At 47.5% G+C, this 23,859-nt stretch overlaps 1 protein-coding gene across 1 annotated transcript in view; it reads right to left on the bottom strand.

Moving 5' to 3' along the window:
- Positions 1-23,859, bottom strand: part of PDZD2 (PDZ domain containing 2) — a 258,393-nt gene that overhangs the window by 121,273 nt on the left and 113,261 nt on the right. The window lies entirely within an intron of this gene.

The raw sequence follows: 23,859 nt of genomic DNA, 5'->3' as shown, positions 1-23,859 counted from the left end.
TGATCCTGGGCTAAAGCTGTGACAATGAACAGTCACTTAAAAATCAGCCTGAGGAGAAGGCAGTTGGAATAGAGAAGGGACAACCATGACAAAGATAGTTGGAAATGACTGCTCTGGATAAGAACTGTGTGCTGAAAACAGGTAAAGGAACAAACATGGTAGCCTCTCACTGCAAACCATAATGCATCAAAGGGGACACATACACACATAGACACACACACATACACACACACAGATAGAGAGACAGGCAGACAAACAAACAGACACAGAGAGAGACAGAGAGAGAGAAAGAAGGAAAGTACCTGCCATAGAGACAGGCTGGGGGGATGGTGTTGGGAGGGAAACTGGGGACATTCATGGTGGGAAATGTACACTGGCAGAAGGATGGGTGTTGGAACACTGTATAACTGAAACCTGACCATGATCAGCTTCATAACTCTGTATCTCACAGTGACTCAAAAAAAAAAATCTAAAAATTAAAAAAAATCAGCTTGACCTGGATTTGATTTCTGGCATCTCTAAAGGCCTCCTGAGCCCTACCAGCAGTGATCCAGGAGCACAGAGTCAGGAGTAAGTCCTGAGTATCACTGCACGTGGACCCAACAATCCCCCCACCTCAGCAAAAAAAAAAAAAGAAAAGAAAGGAAAGTACTGGACAAGCGTTCATTTTCTGTGCAGATGCTCCCCAAGAACTTTTGTAAGAGTAAGAGAGCAGGGATCAGGAGCAACAATAACTTGCCCCAGTGTTATAAATAACTGCTAAGTTGTAGGCCCAGGTCTGATTGCACCTCCTCTCCCCACCCCACCCCACCTCCAAGCCGGTGTGCATTCCTTGCCTAGTGTGGATTTTTGCTTCTTAAAACATCATCATCTCAGGATGCTGCTTCTCCTATCTTCAAAGTGAGGGGGTTGAAATGGGTCATCTCGAAGTTGCATCCCTTTTTAATAGTTGTGAATGTGAGTTCCCCAGGGGGACTTCTAGGATTTGGGAGAAGCAGGTCATCCAGTGCCAAGCACAAAGCATAAACCTGGAATAACAGAATTGGTTCTCTTCTTCAGTGATAACTCAAAGGGAACCATGTTTCCTCCCTTGTACCGCATGGTCCCCTGAGAACTGAGCCAGGAACAGATCTGAGCACCACTGGACATGGCCCCCAAAATATAACAGAAAACCCTTGAGGCCCAGGAGATAGTTCAGGGGGTGAGGCATTTACCCTGCATGTGCCACTTGGGGCTTAATCACCAGCACGCCATACGGTTCTCTTTGCCTCCAGTAATGCTTCCTGAGCACAGAACCAGGAATATCTCCTCCAAAAGTCCTGTGGAATGTTTATTTTATTTTATTTTCACACTTCACTTAACTTCCCGTTAGTCGTCGATTTGCTCGAGCGGGCGCCAGTAACGTCTCCATTTGTCCCTGTCGCGTGCTAGTGTAGCCCAATGGTATCTCTTCGCTCCAGGAACATGAAGGGCCTCAAACCGATCGTTCATGATCTTCAGGAAGAAGTCTGACCATCTGGTAGGTGGGCGGCCACGCGGTCTCTTGACATCCCGTGGAATCCAATCAGTAACAGCTCTAGTCCAACGGTCGTCTTTAAATCTCATTACGTGACCAGCCCATCTGATTTTCGACACCTTGGCGTATGAGACAGCGTCCCTGATCCTTGATCGTCGACGGATGTCAGAACTCCGGATTCGTTCTCTCATTTGAGTGAAACGTGATATTCCAAGCATAGCTCTTTCTATTCTTCTTTGGGAGACCTGAATGGCGTTCTCATCTTGTTTGCGTAGGGCCCAGGTCTCTGAGGCATATGTTAATGCAGGAAGAACAGTGGAATCAAAGAGATGTGCCCGGAGCCGGAGGTTCTTCGTCCTCTTAGCTATTTCTTCGACATTCTTGAAGGCGTTCCAAGCCGCTCTCTTCCTCCTGCTCAGCTCGGGTGCCAGGTCATTTCTCATGTTGACTTCTCGACCTAGGTACACATAGCTGTTGCATTCGGAGATGGTCGTTCCATTGAGAGCGAATGGGGCGTCAGGAACAAGGCTGTTTCTCATAAACATTGTCTTCGTAAGATTCAGCTGTAGTCCTACCTTTCCACACTCACGGTCAAAGTCGGCCAGCATTTGTGCCGCTTGGCTGATGTTTGGTGTTATTAAAACAATGTCATCAGCAAAGCGGAGGTGGTGTAGTTGCCGACCATCTATCTTCACTCCCATTCCTTCCCATTCCAGTCGTCGCATGATGTTCTCGAGGGTGGCACTGAAGAGTTTTGGTGAAATGGTATCACCCTGCCGCACCCCTCTCTTGACATCAACGATCACTTCTTTGTTGAATGGTGAGATCCTGGTAGTGAATCCGCAATAGAGCTCACGGAGGTTCCTGATGTATTGGGCTTGAATGCCCTGATTGGCTAGGGCTTCAATGACCGCTTCCGTCTCAACAGAATCAAAGGCCTTCTTTAAATCAATGAACGTTAAGCAGAGCGGCATCTTGAACTCCTGAGAAACCTCAATGAGCTTGGTTACCGTGTGGATATGGTCGATGGTGCTGAATCCTTTGCGGAACCCTGCTTGCTCGCATGGTTGTCCTTCATCTAGTGTTCTGCCAATCCTATTCAGGATGACTCGAGTGAACAGCTTGTAGATGACAGACAATAGGCAGATCGGGCGATAGTTGCCAATGTCATGGATGTCTCCTTTCTTGAACAGTAGTACGGTCCTGCTGGTTTTCCATTGGGACGGAACCTTGCATTCAGACAGGTAGCGAGTGAAGAGCCGAGCCAGTGTATTGATGAGTACTGACGGCAGGTTCTTCAGGTGTTCAGGTCTGACCTTGTCTGGGCCGGGTGCTGTTTGCTTCTTTACCAACGAAATGGCGTGTCGGATTTCGGAAGGGAGAACGTTAGGAACGACATACCCATCCTGTGGAATTTGGTATGTCGGCAAGTGGACATGGCTATCGAAGAGATTTGAGTAGAAGTCATGGATAATCCTCTCCATTGCCGTTCTGGAGGATGTGATGGATCCATCAGGACGTCGGAGGGCAGTCATCTTGGTCTTATAGTTGGCGAAGGACAGGCGGGCGTTACGAATACTTTTCCCGGCTTCTGCCGCATCTACCAGTACTTCTGCTCTTCTCTCTTTGAGGTCTTCCTTGATCGCATCTCTGCACTGCTTTGCAAGCTCGGACGTTAGCTTGCGGTTGCCTGAGGCATGCGCCAAACCACGCTGGCGAATTAGCTCAAGAGTTTTCGAAGATAGGCGACTTTTTGTGGCTATCTCTCTCTTGGCGTTCCTCGCACATTCATGGAGGTGCTGAACCAGTCGATCGTATTCCTCGTCAATGTTGTCAACAATGGCATCTTCCCATGTTGCCACAATAGTACCAAAGAGTTCCCAGTTGGTGGTCATTCTGGGAGTTCTCTTTTTGAACTTTGCAGCCCTTTCTCCCCGCTCTGTGAAGTAGAATTTTGCACGAAGGAGACGGTGGTCCGATCCCGTTCGAAATTTTGGGACAACAGCGACATCAGTCAGGCAAAACCGTCGATTGAATATGATGTGGTCTATTTCGTTGTGGAATCGTCCACCGGGAGACTCCCATGTCCATCGTTTAGATTCTGCCTTCTGGAACTGTGAGTTACCATGAATGGTCTTGGTCGACATGATGAACTCAGACAGTCTCTCACCCTGTTCGTTCCATTCTAGGCCATGGGTCCCGATGTGAAGTTCTTCAGCTGATCTTCTCGGTCCTATCTTGGCATTAAAATCACCCACAATGATCTTGTAGAAGGTGTGGTCTTCTTTATAGAACTTCTCCAGCTCCATGTAGAACTTCTCGATTTCTCTTTCATCATAATGAGATGTTGGTGCGTAGACAACGAAGATAGAAACTGCAGGCAGTGAGCCACATCTATTCAAATGTAAACGTCCGATTCGGGTTGTTAGGCATTTTTTTATTTTATTTTATTTTATTTTATTTTTTCTGTCCAAGTTGGTATATGAGACTGACGCGCTGCCTACTGCACTAAGAGCTTGAGCGATAGCACAGCAGTAGGGTGTTTGCCTTGCACGCAGCCAGCCCGGCCGAGCGGGTCCGATTCCTCCGCCCCTCTTGGAGAGCCAGGCAAGCTACCGAGAGTATCTTGCCTGCGGGGCAAAGCTTGGCAAGCTACCCATGACGTATTCAATATGCCAAACACAGTAACAACAAGTCTCCAAATGGAGATGTTACTGGGCCTGCTCGAGTAAATCGATGAACAGTGGAAGGACAGTCCAAGTTGGTCTTAGGACTCTTGGGCATTCATCATCAACCAGAAAAAGATTTCACCCCCAGGAGGCGATTCTGTAAAATGGCTTTAAGACTCTATCTTTTGGACTCAACTTCTGAATAAACTGAGGGTTAATGGAGACAGTGAGGGAAATGGGTGAAGGAGTTTAAGATCAATTTCCATGTGTACAAAGACTTAAATGCTGGGGAGATAGCATACAGGATGAGACCAGACGCATAAACACTGCAGTGAAAATATGAGAAATTGCTGAGAATTGAGAAACACAGTGATCACTTCATGGTTTACACCTGAAACGAACATAATGGTGATTGTCATTTGTAATTGAAAAAAAAAAAAAAGGTGAAACAGAAAAATCAACAAATTCTCAACAACCTGACAGGTCCTACAAAGAGATTTTCTTGTCAATCTCCCCAAAGGCTGGCCTTGAATCAGTGAGAGAACGCAGGGCACTGAGCACATGTTTTGAAAATGGGAGGTTGGAGTTCAACCCCCGCTCCCGTGCAGTGGGGTCCCCCACGCATTATTCCGTATGGCCCTGAGCTCAGAGCCAGGAATTCCCATAGGAACTAGAGGGTATGGCCCCCAAATCAAAATTCCCAAACCACCAAGCCCCCCAAATGCAAGACCAACCCATATGTTCCTAGTTGAATAGCTTTCTTATCTCTGGTCTCGCAGAAGCTCAAGCACCGTGGAACTTTCCACCGGGAAGGGTATTTGACTCCTTTCTGGGGCCCAGGCTCAGAAGAGCTACAGTGTGAGCACTCTTTATCTTTCTCTTGGTCCTGGCTCCCTCCCTGTCCTTCGGCTTCCTGGCAATCAATATGACCGGACACCTTAGAGGAACTGTCTGACAGGTTATTTTATTCCTTCCTGCACTCGGGATTTTCTAAGTTCATCCCAAAGACCAAACGGAATGAATTATGGGCACTTTGCAAGTGGGTGAGAAAGAGACGTTAGGGCAGTATGTAATTTTCCTCCAATTTCTCAAATCACCTTCAATGGGAAGTCTGCACATTCCCCTGTCTGGGCAGGACCTACTTTCCCAGCCCCTTCCTGGCTCAGCCTCATTTCCAAATCCGCATTTCCATATTCTACTCTTCAGTAGGAGACAAATTCAACACGTGAGTCTTTAAACTTCCAAGTCAGTATCTGAGAAGGAGAAAATGGAATACAAGCACAGACCTTTAAGAGAGGTCTCCTCAGATAGTACAGTGGGTAGGGCGCTTGCCTTGCACACAGGCTGCCTGGGTTAGAACCCTGACATCCCGTATGGTCCCCTGAACACTGCCAGGAGTAATTTCTGAGCACATAACTAGAAATAAGCCCTGAGCGCAGCAGGTGTGGCCACAAACCAAAGAAAACAAAACAAAAGATCATCATCTTTTCACTAAACAAAATGAGACATTTAGAAGTTTTCCATATAATATTACATGATTTCCTTTTTTCTTTCTTCCAGAAATGTTCAAGTGTCCTCTGGCATGTTGAATTATTGCAGCAATAAAATTTTACTTTATTTTGAGCAAGGGCTGGAGCGATAGCACAGCGGGCAGGGCGTTTGCTTTGCAAGCGGCCAACGTGGCCGACCTGAGTTCAATTCCTCTGACCCTCTGGGAGAGCCCGGCAAGCTACCAAGAGTATCTCGCCCGCACAGCAAAGCCTGGCAAGCTACCCGTGACATATTCGATATGCCAATCACAGTAACAATTGTCACAATGGAGACGTTACTGGGCCCACTCGAGCAAATCGATGGACAACGGGAGGACAGTGACAGTGACAGTGATTTTGAGCATATTAGGTAGATTTTAAGATAGAAAGGGAGGGGAGAAAACTCAAAGGGTTAAGCACATGCTTTGCATGAGGGAGGTCCAGGTTTGATCATCAGCCCCACTTGTTTCTTCAGGTACCATCAGGAAGGAATTTCAAGTACCAAGGCAGGAGTAGCTCTCAGCACTGCCAAATGCAGCCTTCTATACCCCCATCCCGGGGTGGGGGGGGAATACAGAAAGACAAATATATCCAGAAATGAGGTTCGGGGCCCTAGTATGAACTCTTCCTCTGCATGTTGCTTTCCTCATTCATGTGGGCACTGCATTTCTGGTTAGGTCTCATCCTCTTCCCTTTATCTCAAAGAGTGCTGAGCTCAGGGACCAGGGAGATAATCCAGGGGTTAGGCATTCACCTTGTATATGGGCGACCCAGGTTCAATCCCCGGCATTCCACAGGGTCCCCTGAGCACTGCAAGTAGTAATTCCTGCATCTCTAACCTCCCCCCAGCACCACCTCCATCCCTCAGCACACACACGCAAAGTGCTAAATTAGAAAGAAAGCTCAATGACCAAAGAAATAGCCCAGGAGTTAAAGTACTTGCCTTGCACATAGCTGACCCAAGTTTGATCTCTGGCACTGCATATAATCCCCCGAGCACTTCCAGGCGTGATTCCTGAGCACAGAGCAAGAAGGAAGCCCTGAGCACCATTGAGTATGACCTCACGAAAAAACAAAATAGGAAAGAAAGCTTGGAGTTCCTCCTATTTTTTGAGGCCCTGTTTTTAGTCAGAAGTTTGGATTCTCAGGGTAAGAGGCCTGAGAAGGGGTTGGCAGTTAAGACTGGGTGCTTGCCTCCAAAGAAACAGTGATCAAAATACAAAGATAGTCTACAGAATGGGAAAGGATACTCGTCCAATACACATCTTACAAGGGGTTGATATCAAGGATATACAAAGTACTGGTTGAACTCCACAAGAAAAAAAACATCCAACCCCATCAAAAAATGGGGCGATGAAATGAACAGAAACTTTCTCAAAGAAGAGATCCTAATGGCTAAAAGGCACATGAGAAAATGCTTTACATCATTAATCATCAGGGAGATGCAGATCAAAACAACAATGAGATATCATCTCACACCAAAGAGACTGGCCCACATCCAAAAAAACAAAAGCAACCAGTGTTGGCACAGATGTGGCGAGAAAGGGACCCTCCTTCACTGCTGGTGGGTGGGAATGCCGATTGGTTCAGCCCTTTTGGAAAACAGTATGGATGATTCTCAAAAATTTAGAAATTGAGCTCCCATTTGACCCAGCAATACCACTCCTGGGAATATATCCCAGAGAGGCAAAAATGTATAGTCGAAGTGACATCTGCACTTGTTTGTTCATTGCAGCACTCTTTACAATAGCCAGAATCTGTAAAAGAACCTGAGTGCCCGAGAACAGATGACTGGTTAAAGAAACTTTGGTACATCTACACAATGAAGTACTATGTAGCTGTTAGAAAAGATGAAGTCATGAAATTTACATACAAGTGGTACTACATGCAAAGTATCATGTTAAGCAAAATGAGTCAGAAAGAGAGGGATAGGCATAGAAAGATTGCATTCATCTGGGGAACATAAAGTAACAAAATAGGAGACTAACGCCCAAGAATGGCCGAGATTAGTACCAGGAATTTTACTCCATGGCTTGGAGGCCAGCCACACATGCTAGGGGAAAAGGGAGCTCAGATAGAGAAGGGAGCACCAAATAAAGGGTGTTGGGAGAATCCTTCCAGGATGAGAGATGCATGCTGAAAGTAGACTATAGACCGAACATGATTGCCACTCAATGCCTCTTTTGCAAACCACAGCACCCAAAAGGAGAGAGAGAACAAAAGGGAATGCCCTGCCACAGAGGTGGGGTGGGATCAGGGGGATGGGAGGGTGAGAGGGATACTGGGATCATTTGGTGGTGGAGAATGGGCACTGGTGGAGGGATGGGTACTCAATCATTGTGTAACTAAAACCCAAGCACAAAAATTTGTAAGTCTACAACTGTACCTCATGGTGTTTCACTAATAAAAATTAAAAAAAAAAGACTCGGTGCTTGAAAGGGCTGGACTCAGTGTGGGAAGAACAAGAAGCATGAGGAGGAAGGAAATTAAAGAGAGGCAAAGGCTGGTGGTGCTGGGAAGCTGAACTACGCTCTGTCACTCTGTCACGAGGTACCGATTCTATCAAAAGAGGGTGTAAGGCTGCGGCTCACATGGATACCCTGAGTATTTTCCAGGTGCCTATGCAAAATGTGTAGGCTCTCGGGCATCCAGCCACCAATTACTGATGCCTGGCATAAGGCATGAACCCACAGAGGGGTGCTGCCAACCGGGCTCTGTGTGTGTGTGTGTGTGTGTGTGTGTGTGTGTGTGTGTGTGTGTGTGTTTCAGAGTAACCAGGTGTGACAGCTACAAACCTATTCATGACCAGGATCCAGTCATACAATGTTTCAACAGCTATCCCTTCACCAGTTTACATTTGCCACCACCAATGTCCTCGAGTTTTCTCCTGCCAACCCCCACCCCCACCCTAGCCTGCCTCTAAGGCTGGCCTGGCACTTTTTAAAAATTTCTTTATGTCTCACTCTCTTTCTTTCTGGTCATGATGGTTTGCAATACAGGTACTAAAAGGTTATCATGTGTATCATTTTACCTACTTTTAGCACTTGGTTCTTGTTCATAGTCATCATTTCTATTATTGTCATAGTGGTACCTTCTCTATCCTAACTGCACTCCCCTTCCACTCCCACCCCCCACACACACACCTCCCACCACACACAAACACAAGCCCTGGCCTGTGGCAAACTCCCAACAATGGACCAATCTTCCTGGCTTCCTTGTTTCTACTGTCCATGGATATCAGTCTCATACCATGTTTTATTTCAATATCCCACAAATGAGTGCAGTCATTCTATGTCTGTGTCTCTCCTTCTGACTCATTTCACTCAGCATGATATTCTTCATGTTCATCCATTTACAAGCAAATTTCAAGACTTGATTTGTCTTGGTGGCTGCATAGTATTTCATTGTGTAGATGTACCAAAGTTTCTTTAACCAGTCATCTGTTCTCGGGTATTTGGGTTGCTTCCAGTTTCTGGCTATTGTGAATAGTGCTGCAATTAACATAGAAGTGCAGAGGGCATTTCTGCTGTGTAGTTTTAGGGTCCCCAGGGTATATTCCCAAAAGCGGTATTGCCGATAAAGCTCAATTTCTAGGTTTTGGGGGATTGTCCACATTGTTTTTCCAAAAAGGCTGGGCCAGTCGGCATTCCCACCAACAATGAAAGAGAGTCCTTTTCTCCCCTCATCTACACCAGCACTGGTTGTTCTTGTTCTTTGTGATCTGTGCCAGTCTCTGTGAGGCGATACCTCATTGTTGTTTGGATTTGCATCTGCCTGATGATTAGCGAGATAGAGCACTTTTTCATGTGCCTTTTGGTCCCCGGCTTCTGTGGCTGCAAAGCCATAAATTTTAGATTCTGAACTTAGATTTTTTTACCAGTGTCAAGATTCTGAGATCTCCCACGCCTGCTGGGGTACTCAGACAGACAAAAAGAAGAAAAACTTGTCTGAGGATGTTTCTAGAGGAGTGATCATGACGGGGCTAGATTTTGAAACCAGACCTGGCGGTAATGCCACTGTGAGTGACCTACCGGACAAGCAGCAGAAGGCAACTGTTTTCTCAAAAGTCACTGGGGGCTGGAAGCTGTTTGTGGTCCTCTGAAAACCTGACAGGCCCAGTTCACCCAGGAGAGCAGTGGGAAGTGAGACTGTAGGTCCTGGAGGAGGTCAGTATATCCCCGCCCGCTTCCTGGGGAAGTCCCATCTGGACTCTCCTGATGAGGGGCTGGGTGAGGATGGGTGTGATTTCCTGGAGGACCCAGGCACCCCAAGTCTCTCAGATTCCAGACCTCTCTCTTAGAGCGAGTCAGATTTTTTCTTTTTTTGCTTTCTGGGTCACTCTGGCAATGCACAGCGGTTACTCCTGGCTTTGCACTCAAGAATTACTCCAGGTGTTTCTTGGGGATGCTGGGAATTGAACTTAGGTTGGCCACATGCAAGACCAACACTCTACTCACTGTACTATCGACCCAGCCCCAAGTCAAACTTTCTTTGGGAAAGTCTAAGGTGGAGTTGGGGGCAGAACGCTGTGCTGAGAAAAGTGACTACAGGGCTTGATGCTCTCAGAAAATCCTTCCTGAAGAGAAATGAATCCACTCAGCTCATGCACTGAAGGAGGAAGGTAGACGGGATGGGAGACAGGACTCTGGCACTGAGAAAAGGGGCTCTGAGAAGAGAGGAGCATCCGGGCTTAGCATAGACTGGAACCAGCTGTTCTAATGGCCAGTTGGGGTCAGGAGAGTGATGAAGCATGTTTGTACTACTCATCACCTCTCCTCAGGCAAGTTGCTGGGCCCAGCCGTACTGTTTGCACCCCTAGTTGAGTCTAGGCTAAGGAATCTGAATAAGTGAATATGTTCCTGTAGTATAAAATTTGTCCTTGGCTTTTCTTTTCAATTTCTTCCTTTATTTTGTTTTTTTTTTGGGGGGGGGTTAGAGGGGTGTTACACCCAGTGGTGCTCAGTCCTTACTACTGGCTCTAAGCTCAGAGATCAGTCCTGGTGGGGCCCAGGGAACCATATGGGGTGCTGGGCATTGAACCAGAGTTGTCTGTCCATGTGCAAGGGAAATACCTAAGTTCTTGTATTATTTATCTCTCTGGCCCCTAGATTATTCTTCACACCATGGACTAGGAAATAAAAATCAATATGGATCTGAAAGTAAATTAATATATCTTCCTTTCCTTTCTTTTCCCCCGTGAAAAGACATTTGTGCTCAAACATTCATTGTAGCACTATTCACAATAGCCAAAATCTGGAAATAATCTATGTCTTAAGAATGGATGAACAGATAAAGAAACTGTCATACATATACACAATGGAGTATTACTCACCTATAAGAAAAGATGAAAACGTATAGCTAATGATATTGCAAATTCCAATATTTCAATAAAAAGTGTGTTTTTTTTTTAAAAAAAGAACATTAGGGCTAGAATGATAGCACAGAGGATAAGGCATTTGCCTTGCATGCGGCCGACCAGGTTCAATCCCTGGCATTCTATATGGCGCCCCTGAACACTGCCAGGGATGATTCCTGAACACAGAGCCAGGAGTAACCACTGAATATCTGTGGGTGTTACCCCCACCAAAAGAGACATAAAAAGATGGGGATGGAGCGATAGCACAGAGGGTAGGGTGTTTGCTTTGCACGCGGCCAACCCAAGTTCGATTCCCAGCATTACATATGGTCCCCTGAGCACTGCCAGGAGGGGTTCCTGAGTGCAGAGCCAGGAGTAACCCCTGAGCATCGCCAGGTGTGACCCAAAAATTAAAAAAAAAAAGAAATAGAAAGAAAAGAAAAGGGGAAAGTATGCATTTGCTGCTATGTGGCTGATTCAGGGGGTGTCATGCGGAGTCGAATCAGCCAGAAGGAGAGAGACAGATACAGAATGAGCTCTCATATGTGCACTAAAAAGAAGTATTTAGGCAAGGATAATAGAACTGAACTTATTTGGGAAGGGGGTGGGTCCCCAAAGACCCAAAGACACTGATAGAGGAAAGTGGGTGCTCTGGCTGTGGGTGTGTATTGGAACTGGGCATGCAGGAAATGATCATGAACAGCGCTGTAAACCACGGTGTCTCAGTCAAAAGGGGGAAGAAAAAAAAATCCATGACTCAGTTCAGGAGATAGCTCTAAGGGAAAGGGTACATGCTTGGCATGCAGGAACCCTTCAATGTCACGAGCACCCCTGAACACCAGAATAGGAGTAGCTTCTGAGCACCTTTGAGTTAGGCTTCAAAAAGTAAAGACCAGAAGACTCCCAACTTCACAACCATCCCAGCCAAGATCCTCACCACAAGGGATCATACACATTCCCAACTCTAATAGTGTGAAACGGAAGCAGCCTTCCTCCTCCTCCTCCTCCTCCTCCTCCTTCTTCTCCTCCTCCTCCTCTTCCTTCTCCTCCTCCTCCTCCTCCTCCTCCTCCTCCTCCTATGGGAAGCTTCTCTCCAAAGCTGTTCATGCCCTCATTTTCTATAGAAATCTACAGGAACTTTCTTTCCATGGACCTTTTGGGAATAGTGCCTCAGGAGCTGACTTAAGGAAAGAATGCCTGATCCATGATGAACACTGATCTACTGACTTTAGAAACACACCACAAAGTGGCAGTGAGAGCATAGGGTTAGCATCCATCGGCATGCAGTAGCCCTGGGATTGATCCCTGGAACCATAGGGTCCATCCCAACCACATTGGCAGTGACCCCCAGCACAGAGCTGGGAATATTCCTTAAAGTAACCGTCAATTGTGGCCCCTACAAAAATGAAATTCTGCAGAAGGGGTTGGAGTGGTCATACAGCAGGTAGGCATTTGCCTGGCATGCAGCTAACCTGGGTTCAATCCCTGGCACCCTCTGTACTTCCCTGTGCCTTCCAGGAATGAACCCAGAGCACTGCCAGATGCAGCCCCAAACCAAAATAAATAAGTAGATAAATGAAATGCAGCAGAGAAAGGTCACAGATACAGCTCAAGTGGGTCAGCCCATGCCGTGCATGCTCAGAATTCCGTGGCCACCCCCACGCACCACCACGTATGGCTCCTACAATAACATACAGAGCATGTGGCATGCGGTGGAGACATTGGCTCTCGAAAGACAAGCTCTTGGCTGCTATTTGCAGAGGATTGCATCACTCGATCCTGAGGCCGCCGGGGAGCCAGGGTTCGCTGTGACAGGGTGAGATCAGCCCGCAGTCCACACGGAATCAGATTAGGAGGCCAGCTGCAGGGTCCTGCTGACCTCTTCCTGGAAGGGGCATTCACCCCCCTCCACCCCTATCAGCAGCAAAGGCCACCTGGTCCAGCCAGGCTTTGCTGCTTAGGAACCAGACTCATCACCTCATCAGCTAACGCAGGTGCAAATCATTCACTTTTTCCTCAGGACAGAACGCTGTCTTTCCTTCCTGCTTATAAATCATCAGAGGCGCATTTCCCACTCGGCTATTTGTTCGTTCATTCACCGACTCCTTCATTCAACAGGCAGTTACTGAATTCTTTTTGACAGGCCAGGCACAGTTCTAACCACTCGGGGATACCGCCGTGAGCAGAGCGGATGGTTCCTGTCTGCAGAGTCTGCAAGCTAGCAGGGCCGACAGGCAATAAAGAAGAGGATTTAATACTTAATTTTAAAAAGTAATAATCATGTTAAACATCTGACTCCATTGGAGAGCCAGCCTCCCGGCCCCGCCAGCTGCCTCTCCTCTCGCTGTCCCTGCGGCTTGCCCATCACGCGCTGTCCTGGATCTTGTCCAGGAAAAGGCTGCCATGTGTGCTCCATAACTGAATTCAGACCATGCTCCAGGGAGGTCGCTCAATTTGCGTCCTAATCTCCAGGCCACCACACTTGGAGAAATGTGTCAGAGGAGGGCCGGAGGGACAGTCTGGTGTACTGAGCGCAAGCTCCGAGTGCAGGAAATCCCAGGCTCAATCCCAGTTTGCAATGGGTCACCTTGATGTTGATTCTCTGTTTAATCACTGTGAATGCTTGTTTCCCAGGAAGAGTTCTGGAGTTGGAGAAGCTAGCAATCCAGTGCCAAGCACAGAGCATAAATCTAGAGAAGCAGAAACAGTTCTCCTGGCCAGATTCCTCCCTTCCTTCCTTCCTTCCTTCCTTCCTTCCTTCCTTCCTTCCTTCCTTCCTTCCTCCTTCCTCTCTTCCTCCCTTTCTTCCTCTCTCCCTCCTTCCCTTTCATCCTTCCTTCCTTCCTTCCTTCCTTCCCTCTCTCTCTCTTTCTCTCTCTTTCTTTCTTTCTTTCTTTCTCTCTCACTTTCTCCTTCCTTCCTTCCTTCCTTCCTCCTTCCTCTCTTCCTCCCTTTCTTCCTCTCTCCCCCCTTCCCTTCCTTCCTTCCTTCCTTCCTTCCTTCCTTCCTTCCTTCCTTCCTTCCTTCCTTCCTCCCTCCCTCCCTCCCTCCCTCCCTCCTTCCTCCTTCCTTCCTTCCTTCCTTCCTTCCTCCCTCCCTCCCTCCCTCCCTCCCTCCCTCCCTTCCTTCCTCCCTCCCTCCCTCCCTCCCTCCCTCCCTTCCTTCCTTCCTTCCTTCCTTCCTCCCTCCCTCCCTTCCTTCCATCCTTCCTTCCTTGCTCAGGGTTACTCCTGGCTCTGCACTCAGGAGATCATTTGGAATGCTGAGCATTGAACCCTTGTCAGTCGTGTGCAAGGTAAACGCCTTACCTGCTGTCCTATCGCTCCAGCCTCAGTGAGATCTATTTCAGAGGTCAGTGCATATTTTGTGTGTGGGAGGCTCAGGTGTGATCTCTGGCACCGCATGGTCACCAAAACACTGCTAGGGGCAAGCCCCAAGCAGAGCCGTGAGCACCTCACCTGAGCATCCCAGAAGGATTCCCTGCATAGTAAAGAGTATGGAAGGTGACCAGAGACAGAGGCCCATGGTGGCCCTTTGGTACCTTCCAGGAGTTTCCAACCGAGGGCTTGTCTCAGTAACAACATACTCTCTCCCTTTCGGCCCTGTCTCCCCCTCAAACTGGCCCACTCTGAAGTTTCACACCAGCTGGTATTACCTCATGCCAAAGGGAACCCCAACCCTCTTCCCCATAGGGGAGTCTTACAAAGGGACCCCCTTGGTTCCATGCATCTCAGAACCACCGAGATGGCACACACGCAAGGGAAACAGTCCTGAGATGCTTCTCCTCACGCCGCCCTCTCTCAAGCAGCTCTAACTCCACCTTGAAACCATTTCCCTGGTGGCCTCAAGCCTTTTCCCAGGGTCCCTTTCCAAAGTCTTGGCCAGAGTCTGCCCCTGGGAACCAAGGCTGCTTTCACTTATGTCAAAACAGCTTCCAACATCAGACTTCCTTCCCATGTCTCTCATGGTTGGAAATCAGCAGAGAAAAGACAGGCACAGAACTGAGCTGAGAAAAGATACGTACAGATTTGGAAAGACAGGTAAAACAACTTCCACCCTCTGTGCACCCAGCCTGATGCTACTCGCTGTGTCCCCTTAAATCTCTTCCACACACAGTACTCAGGACTGCTTAAAACTCTGATTTTTCTTAGACAAGAGCAATAGAACTAGGAACCAAGAGGCTGGGGAAAGTGGGGATGAACTTGGGGAACTGGTGGAGGGATTGGTGGATTGGTGTAGTGCTCAGAAACTGTAAAACAATGACCCCCATATCATGTTAACTTTGAGACCTCAGTAAAAAAAATTCAAAAAATCCTAAATATATGTGAATATAATGTATTCACTCATTCAGACAGATACATTTGTTCATCAATCTCTTACTCCTCTGGGACACTTCTGGGTTTAGAGGGCTTTAGTTAAGTCCACAGGAACTAAGAAAAAGCGGTAAGCCATGTCCTTCTAGTGTGGAAAGAACACTGGGAAAAATCTTGGCATCTTTTCAGCGCATTCTCTGGGGTTCTGCTGCCCGTTGTAAGCATGATTCCCCGAGCATCTCTGTGATCCCCAAGCCTCCCTCCTGTTCAGACAAGGAAAACAGAGGGTTTTCTGTACTAATCTCCTAGGGTTTCCAGGAAAGCCCCCTGGAGAACAGAAATGGAGATGCATGGATGCAAACATGGAAACACAGGGCTTGCTTTCAACGATACATTTATTGATGTTTCCAAAACTCAAAGTTCTAAAAGCCAATGGGAAGGGCCTCCACTACTGATGAGGTGCCACTCTATGCCGTGTGCTCTGAACTGCACGGACCCCCGCACCGGACATCAGTCTCAAGTGCCTTAGCAGAGTTATGGTCCCTTCTTTAGAGATGAGACATTGATGAGTCTCAGACATTGCCAGTAAAAGGGTCCTACCTTAGTGGCATGTTGGGACCCCAGCCATGCCACACCCAAAAGAAAATGGCATGGGGAAAACAAGAGGCATTTTCAGGCAGACCCGGAAGGCTGGTGCACATCTGGGATGCCAGGGAATTGCAGGTGTGGGTGAGAGAGGCCAACAGCCTCATTCCATCTCCAGCCCCCAAGGACTCTGGGAATGTGGGGCAACAAATGCCCAGACAGCTAGAGGACTGAGGGCACCGTGTGGCCCCAACACAGCCAAGGCCAAGCAACAGGACATGTGAAGGTGTGTCCTGCCAACGCCTGCCTTGAACCATGTTGGTGCAGAGTTTGGTGACCTTGCCTTCCTCCCTAGCCCACTCCCCAGAGCCAGCACTCCAGTTGGTGGCACCCAAGCAGTGCTGACCTCTTCTATTGTTGAACTCCCTCCTGACTTCTGGACTCAACTGGCTGGAAGCAAGAAGCAACTTCAGACCAGACTCATTTTCCCAGTGGATTCTTGAGGGTAGATAACTGCACACAGTCAGCAGGTGATGGTGGTACCCAGAGAAATCAGGATGAGGAAGCCCCTGAGAGAGGGGCCACCCAGAGGCCAGACCAAGCTTGGACTTGATGTGCCATTAGGAAGCCACGTGACAGCAGCTCACACCTTCTCCCTGGGCACCCCTCAAGGCCACCGTAGCCTTTAAGTCAAGGCCTGGCCCCTCAGGAGTCATTGCTGGCCTCTGAGGAGCAGGGTGAAGGCATGAAGATTCCCACAAGCTGGTCTCCCTCTGCCCACTCCCCCCACCTCCTCTTCCTTTCCCTGGCAGGCTCCAACTCAGGGCCCATGAGTTCCTGGAGAAACCAAAGTCATAGAGGGTGACAGGAAAGGAAAAAAAAAAAGGTTTCCCCAGTGGTAGAGGACAGCAGGTAAAATCGGAGTGGACTCTTGGACAGCTCAACAAATCTAGGGAGGAAAGAGCAGCTGAGGTGTTTGGGGAGGCCATGACGGAGGAATGGCATTCAAATATTTCCTTAAAAAGCTAAAGAGGTGTAAGACCTTGGTCCCCTCCCTGGTATGGCAGAAAATATGATTTTCTTGACATCCATTGGCTGCTCAGATTGGGACTTAACACCTAGGGACTCACTCTTTGGAGCCAGATGGTGGCTGGTTCAGGCATGTGCCCTGCCACTCAGGCCCTAGAAGGACACATCAGCTCAGAGACTAATCCTTTGGGCATCAATCCAGGGGGCAAACGGGGAGATTAAATGGGACTAATGGATAAAACCAGAGGCTTCCCTCCTGGAACCCTGTAGGTAAATGCCAACAAACAACAAGTCAGCTTCCTTCCTTCTCAGAGATTTGCTAGGCAATCTGTCAGCCCGTTAAACTTGTCTGTAGCCATTTGTCCCTCATGCGATCCCCAGAAGGAGAACCACATTCAGGAAAAGAGCAAAAGGAGTGGGTGAATTCAATCAACTAATCAGTGGCTGAATAAATAGCTACATTAAAAAAAGGGGGGGAGGTGAGTGGAGCAGAGAACCATAGTTCAGGTGGAGCAGGAATCTTTGGAAAAAGTCAGACAGATTGCAAAACTGAAAACTCTGAAAAGTTAGCACGGATGGGCACTAGACAGAGCCTCACCTCACCTGGTGGTGCAGAGGCTCTGAGGTGCTGTAGGCCAGAGTTGGGTGGGGACCAGCTAGTGTAGACAACCAGCACAGGAGAGCGGGCTGCACACTGCCCCACAGACACAGCTGGCCTTCCAGATACAAGCCAGCCAATGGCCTCCGGGGTCACACCCCCGTCCATCTGGCCAGGCTCAGGCTCTGGGCGCCATTGCAGGTCCCCTGGCCTGACCTGAACTCTGAGCTGAGCTTGGTCTCCGCACAGCAGGCCTGGAATTGTTCCAGGCCTCAGGGAGGGGTCAAGCAAGGCATGACATCAGCTAAACCGGACACAAGCAAGGACCACAAATAAATAAACCAGAGACATGGAACCATCAGAGTTGGTGCTTCCAGGAGAGACTCCGCTTCCCCCGGTCTCTGCCCCTCGCTGACCGGCCTTTCCTGCCCGGGTGACAGGGATCTGGCTGACACTCCATGTTCTGGCCGGGCTGCCTCCCTGTGAACGGTCTCTCTCACTTTTCTGAGGAGCGGTTCCAAGAGCCCAGCTGTTTTCATATGAAACGTTTCAACATTATCACCATGCCACCAGACAGTCAACAGGACAACGTGTTTTTGAAGTGTCTAGAGAGGGTCTCTCAGACGCAGGCTTGCGAGTCACGGGGAAAGCACTTGACGCGGCCGGCACCTCTGTTGCTGTGTGGGGTGTCGCAGGTGTGGTCTTCGTGTCCCCTGCATGCCTGAAACTCTCAGGAACTCATGTCGTTCCCAAGCATTCCTGACAGGAAATAGCCAGCAGGCGGCATTTGCTAGACTTGGAGCCTTCTCCTCCGAGCCAACAGAAAACATTCAAAAACAGAACCAGAGCTGTGGGGCTCAGAAGGGAAAACAAACAGCCTCCAGAGTGGTTTCTTGAGCTGCACACCAGGAGGAGTATGTCTGGAAGAGTCTGGAAGGGAGGAGGAATGAAAGCGCTGAAGCAGTGGAACCTTCTGGAATCCGGGGACGGGGAAGAAGAGAGTGGGGAGAGCAAATGTTTCCCATCATGCTGTTCTTCCATTTAGACTAGAAAAAAATACTCCCAGAGATGAAAGGCCATCTTAACTAAATCTAGTTCTCCAGGCTGGGGAGCAAACGGTACATCTTTTTCCCCCATACAGATTGGAGCTTTATGAGGATGACCGCAGTTCTGGGTCAGAGGTCAGGTCTCTTCAGATACTTAAAGGACTCAATGTAGTTGAGAAAAACCCAGACCCCTTCATGGTTAAGAACTAAGCAACAGACTGTAACTCAGGTGGTGGTTCCCTCTTGTTAACAATTTGCACCTTGAATTCTCTCCAGCAATTTCCTCCCTCCGAGACTTAAGGCAGACTTTTCAAATGCACTCTTGAGGGGCTGGAGCAATAGCACAGAGGATAGGGCGTTTGCTTTGTACGTGACCAACCCGGGTTTGATTCCCAGCATCCCTGAGCACCACCAGGAGTAATTCCTGAGTGCAACGCCAGGAGTAACCCCTGTGCATGGCCAGGTGTAACCCAAAAAGAGGGGGAAAAAAGTACTCTTGAGGTCTCCTGAGAGCATCAACAGGACATATATTTATTTACCCTTCCTGCCCAGCTTCCACTAAGGCTATTCATACCAGCAATACCTGTTCTCCAAGGGTCACCTCCCAAAGGTGGTCTTGGAGCAAAAGGAGATGACCCCAAACATGTTTAAGGATCAGTGATGTCTGACTGGGCTGGAGTGATAGCACAGGGGTAGGACATTTGCCTTGCATGTGGCCAACTTGGCCGACCTGAGTTCGATTCCTCTGTCCCTCTCGGAGAGCCTGGCAAGCTACCAAGAGTATCTCGCCTTCACGGCAAAGCCTGGCAAGCTACCCATGATGTATTCGATATGCCAAACACAGTAACAACAAGGTTTACAGCGGAGACGTTACTGGGCCCGCTCGAGCAAATTAATGAACAACGAGAGGACAGTGCAGTGCAGACGTCTGACCAGGCAGATCTGTGAAGCTTCTATGTTGCTGTTTCTTAAAGAACTGCAAAAGGAAGGGTATTGACATGATAGGCACTGCATTCATGGGGCCCAGTTCCATCCGATTCATCTTCAAAAGAGAGACATAAAAGGGGACTGATCCAAAGACTTCTCCATGAACCCTTTTCAGCTGAAATTCTGATTGATGAGCGTACTGACCTTGTCAAAAGGCAATATCTGTATCTGGGGTCTGAGGACAGTACAGAGGGGTAAGGCACTTGCCTGCTTGCAGTCAGCCATACTCTGATTCCTGGCTCTGCACTGCCATGTGTAGCCCTCTCTCCCAAAGAAGAGTTGAAAGTCAGGGCTGAAGAAGACAGTAGGATAGGGCACTTGCCTTGCATGTGGTCATCCTGGTTTTGATCCCAGGCACCTTATATGGTCCCCTGAGCACCGCCAAGAGTCATCCCTGAGTGTAGAGCCGGAGTAAGCCTTGAGCACTGCTGGGTGTGGCACAAATTAAAAATAAAACCCAAACTTTGACTTTGAAGTTTGTGGATATATAGAACAGTTTCATTGTACTGTATAAATTGCCACATTGATTCTTTTTTAAACGATGATGTTTTGGGGCCGAGGATGTGGCTCAAGTGGCAGAGCACAGTGACTTCCACATGTGACGTCCTAGGTTTGATCCCAGGCACGTGTCTCTCCACTGCCCTGCCCCCTTCCATCTCCCATCATAGCTTGGTGGTCTCTGAGCCTGGAGGGGTGTGCCCCTCCCAGCTGAAAACAAACGATTTGGTACCTAAGTAACAAGATCAGAGATTTCCAGTTGTCACCTGCGATGACTTCAAGGAAACAGTTCTGGGCAGGATGAAGAGCACTGTGGCAGCAGCCAGCGAGACTAGCCTGGGATAGCCCTTCTGACTGAATGATAGCAATTTAAAGATTCCAGGGCCGCAGAGATAGGACACCAGGCACTGCCTTGCATGTGGTTGCTTCTGCAGTGACCCCTGTTCAAATCCCAAGCACAGAGTATAGTTTCCTGAGCACCACCAGGGGACATTCCTGATCACAGAGTCAAGAATGACCTGGGAGCATCACAGGGTGTGGCACAAACCATCCAGTTCCCCATCCTCCTCCCGAAATCCAGGGAAGATCAACTGGAAGAGACTGTTCACCACTAGAACCATTCATATTCCCTACTTAAGCATGGCAAAGATGAAGATGCAAAGGAGAGGGTGGGGACCACACAACAGGCAGAGCTACTACAGTGGCCAGAATCAGTTCATCACCTTGAGATGAAGGAGTTAATGGAACCTAAAGAATGTCAACTGATTTCTTCTTCAGCGCTGGCTTCCAGAGGTCCAAGCCTCTTTTGAGAGGGAACACGTGTCAGCAGTTATTTTGTTTTCTGAGTTTCAGCAACAAGTTCAATGCTAACTCCACAACCACCTTTAGCAGCAAGGGCCTTGGAGACACATCTATAAGCTCTTGCTAAGTGCTCACGACATAGGACTGGCTCAGTGGACTTCTGAGAACTCAAACCACGATGGGACACCCCTGTACCCTGCTATTTTATGAGGGAGAGGGGCTGGGGCTGGGTTAGAACTTGTAGCCTATTAGCAGAATATGGGTTTTGGAGTTCAGCGCGCCTCGACTGGAATATAGCTTACAACATTCACCTTGATTTGAGTTTACTTACAACATTATGTGAATTAAAGTGACTTATGCATCAATTTTGCTTCAGTTTCCTCATCTGTGATGAGACTTAAATGCACCTGAGATATAAAGCATGAGGCATACGATGGTAAAACCAGAACAAAATTCACCATGACTAGATCCAAGCCCAAGACTTCACATGGAGAGAAATCTACTAATTGCACATAAACATCCCCACTGAGGGTGGGAGATAGAGCTCAAATGGTCTATATTACTACTAGAGTCAGGTAGTAATAAGCATATTGAGAAAATCATGAATTTCGTGACTACATTCCAGCTAAAATCACAAATGGCAGAAAAGTATATTGAACAATACATGAAAACTGCTCCTTCATTATCACCACAAAAACATTTCCATAAATTGGGACCAGTGAGATAGTACAGTAGGGAGAGCATTTGCCTTGAAATTGGCTGTCCTGGGTTCGACCCCTGGCACTCATTGTGGTCCCTTGAGGCCATCAGGAGTGATCCCTGAGCAGAGAGGGAGTCAGGAGCAAGCCCTAAGCACTGTTGGGTGGCCCCAAACAAACAAACAAATTCCCACAACTCCGATTTCAACTTTTACGTTGGATTCTAATCTCTAAGTTTCCTATATATAGATTCTTTACAATTTCCTCCATCCAGTGTCTTCCTTATGGAGGCTTCTCACTCCAGAGAGTGATCTCCTATTTTGTCCTAGTACTTCCATAAATTTGAGTGTTTTTTTGGGAGGGGGGAATGGAGTGGTGGTAGTGGGAGAGATACTGGGATCTCTAGTGGTGGGCACTGGTGAAGGGATGGGTACTTGATCATTGTATGACTGAAATGTAAGCACGAAAGTTTGTAAGTCTGTACCTGTACCTCATAGTGATTCACTAAAAAGTTAAAAAATAATAAAATTTGAGTTTTAGTTTTATATTCCTGGGATTTATTTTAAAATAGTATCTAACTCTGTACTCTTGTTTTGGCTAATTATTCCAATACCATTCACTAAACAGACTGTCATTGTCTGCCACATTTTAAATGTCTCCTTTTATTTTTATTTTATTTTTGCTTTGGGGGTCATACCCAGCAATGCACAGGGGTTACTCTTGGCTCTGCATTCAGGAATTACTCCTGGTGGTGCTCAGGGGACCATATGGGATACTGGGAATTACTTATTACTGGGGAGAAAGATAGCAGAATCTAGAGTTAAAAAAAAGTAGTGTACATAGAGTCTATTTACAGTCTGTTTAGTGAACTGTATTGAAACTGTGATTGTGGAAAGAAAATTGTAAAGATTTCTCTTTAGCTAAGGGGGCAGGAAGTTCAGCTCACTCCCATGGAAAAGCAAGGAACTAATTCACCTAGCCAGCTCTAGTGGTCGGATTTGAATCATAAGAATGAATCTCGAGGCTGTAATCAGCATCCCACAAGTTTTCAGTTGAGGTTATGAAATCCAAGAAGGTTTTCTTTAAAAGTTATTTTTACCAAATCATAAATCAAAGGTATACAGAGGTTACAAATTCAGACATTCCTATCACATAATTATTTCAAATCATCCCTCCCTTCTCCTTATAACCTGAAATTCAGAATGTGGTGTTTGTGATAGAACTCTATCTCTTGGCATAGCTATCTTAAAATTATTACCACAGACACGAAGTGGAACCAGTCCAATTTTAAACTAAAAACAGTACTTTAAAAGAGATTTTTGAAGTCTGGCATCCCAGTTTATGTAACAGTTACAATTCAATGAAAAAGTTGTAATTATTAAAACAGTGATAGAGCCCCTTCAGAAAGGCTTGAGCAGAATGTCCCTAAGAAAGAAAAAACAAACAAACAAACGGAAAAACAAGAAGGGCTTAAACTTGTTTCAAAGTGTAATAAGAACTAGAAACAAGATCTGCATTCAATATAGAAAAAAAAATCCAACCCAAAACAAAAAACCCCATGGACCCCCAATTATTTCAGGAAAACAAAAGACATTTTCTCCACTCCTTTCCATATTTGTTCCATGTTTCAGGAAACATTATGAAGCATGGCAGCAGGACAAGGATCAGGAAGGAGAGGAGTGCCTTCGCTGTCCCACTGACTATGTTAAGCAGGAATGAGAGAAAGAGCACAAAATCCCACTCCCGGGAGATGTCACCTAACCCTCCAGCAGGCGCATAAAGCACCCTGGCAATGACCTACAGAAGCAGGTTACAACACGGCTGTGCTAAGGAATAGACAAGAGGCTTAGAGGACTCTACGCTGTATGATTCCATTTATTTGACTTTCTGGGGGGAAAAAATGCCATGAGGGACAGCTTCTGACACTGAACTTGGTGGTCGACCAGTTGTCCCAAGACCAAGAGTGGATGGGACAGCAGGAAAACACACTGGAGGGGAAGAGGAGGAACAGGTGAAGAGAAAACAGAGGACCCAAGGAAGGGTGGTAGAGACAGAACAGACAAATATTTCTAATTTATTTTGCCTTTGTGTTAGGGGAGAAGGATGTTTATTTGCTTCTTGGGTCGCAACTGGCAATGCTCAGGGGTTACTTCTAGCACTGTGCTCAAGAAGTACTCCTAGCTCTGTGCTTAGGAATAGCGATTCCTGGAAGTGCTCCGGGGACCATATGGGAT

The sequence above is a fragment of the Sorex fumeus genome, unplaced genomic scaffold, assembly GCF_029834395.1.
Source record: "Sorex fumeus unplaced genomic scaffold, SorFum_2.1 ptg000015l, whole genome shotgun sequence".
Taxonomy (NCBI): Eukaryota; Metazoa; Chordata; class Mammalia; order Eulipotyphla; family Soricidae; genus Sorex; species Sorex fumeus.
This window is presented reverse-complemented; position numbering and strand designations above follow the sequence as displayed.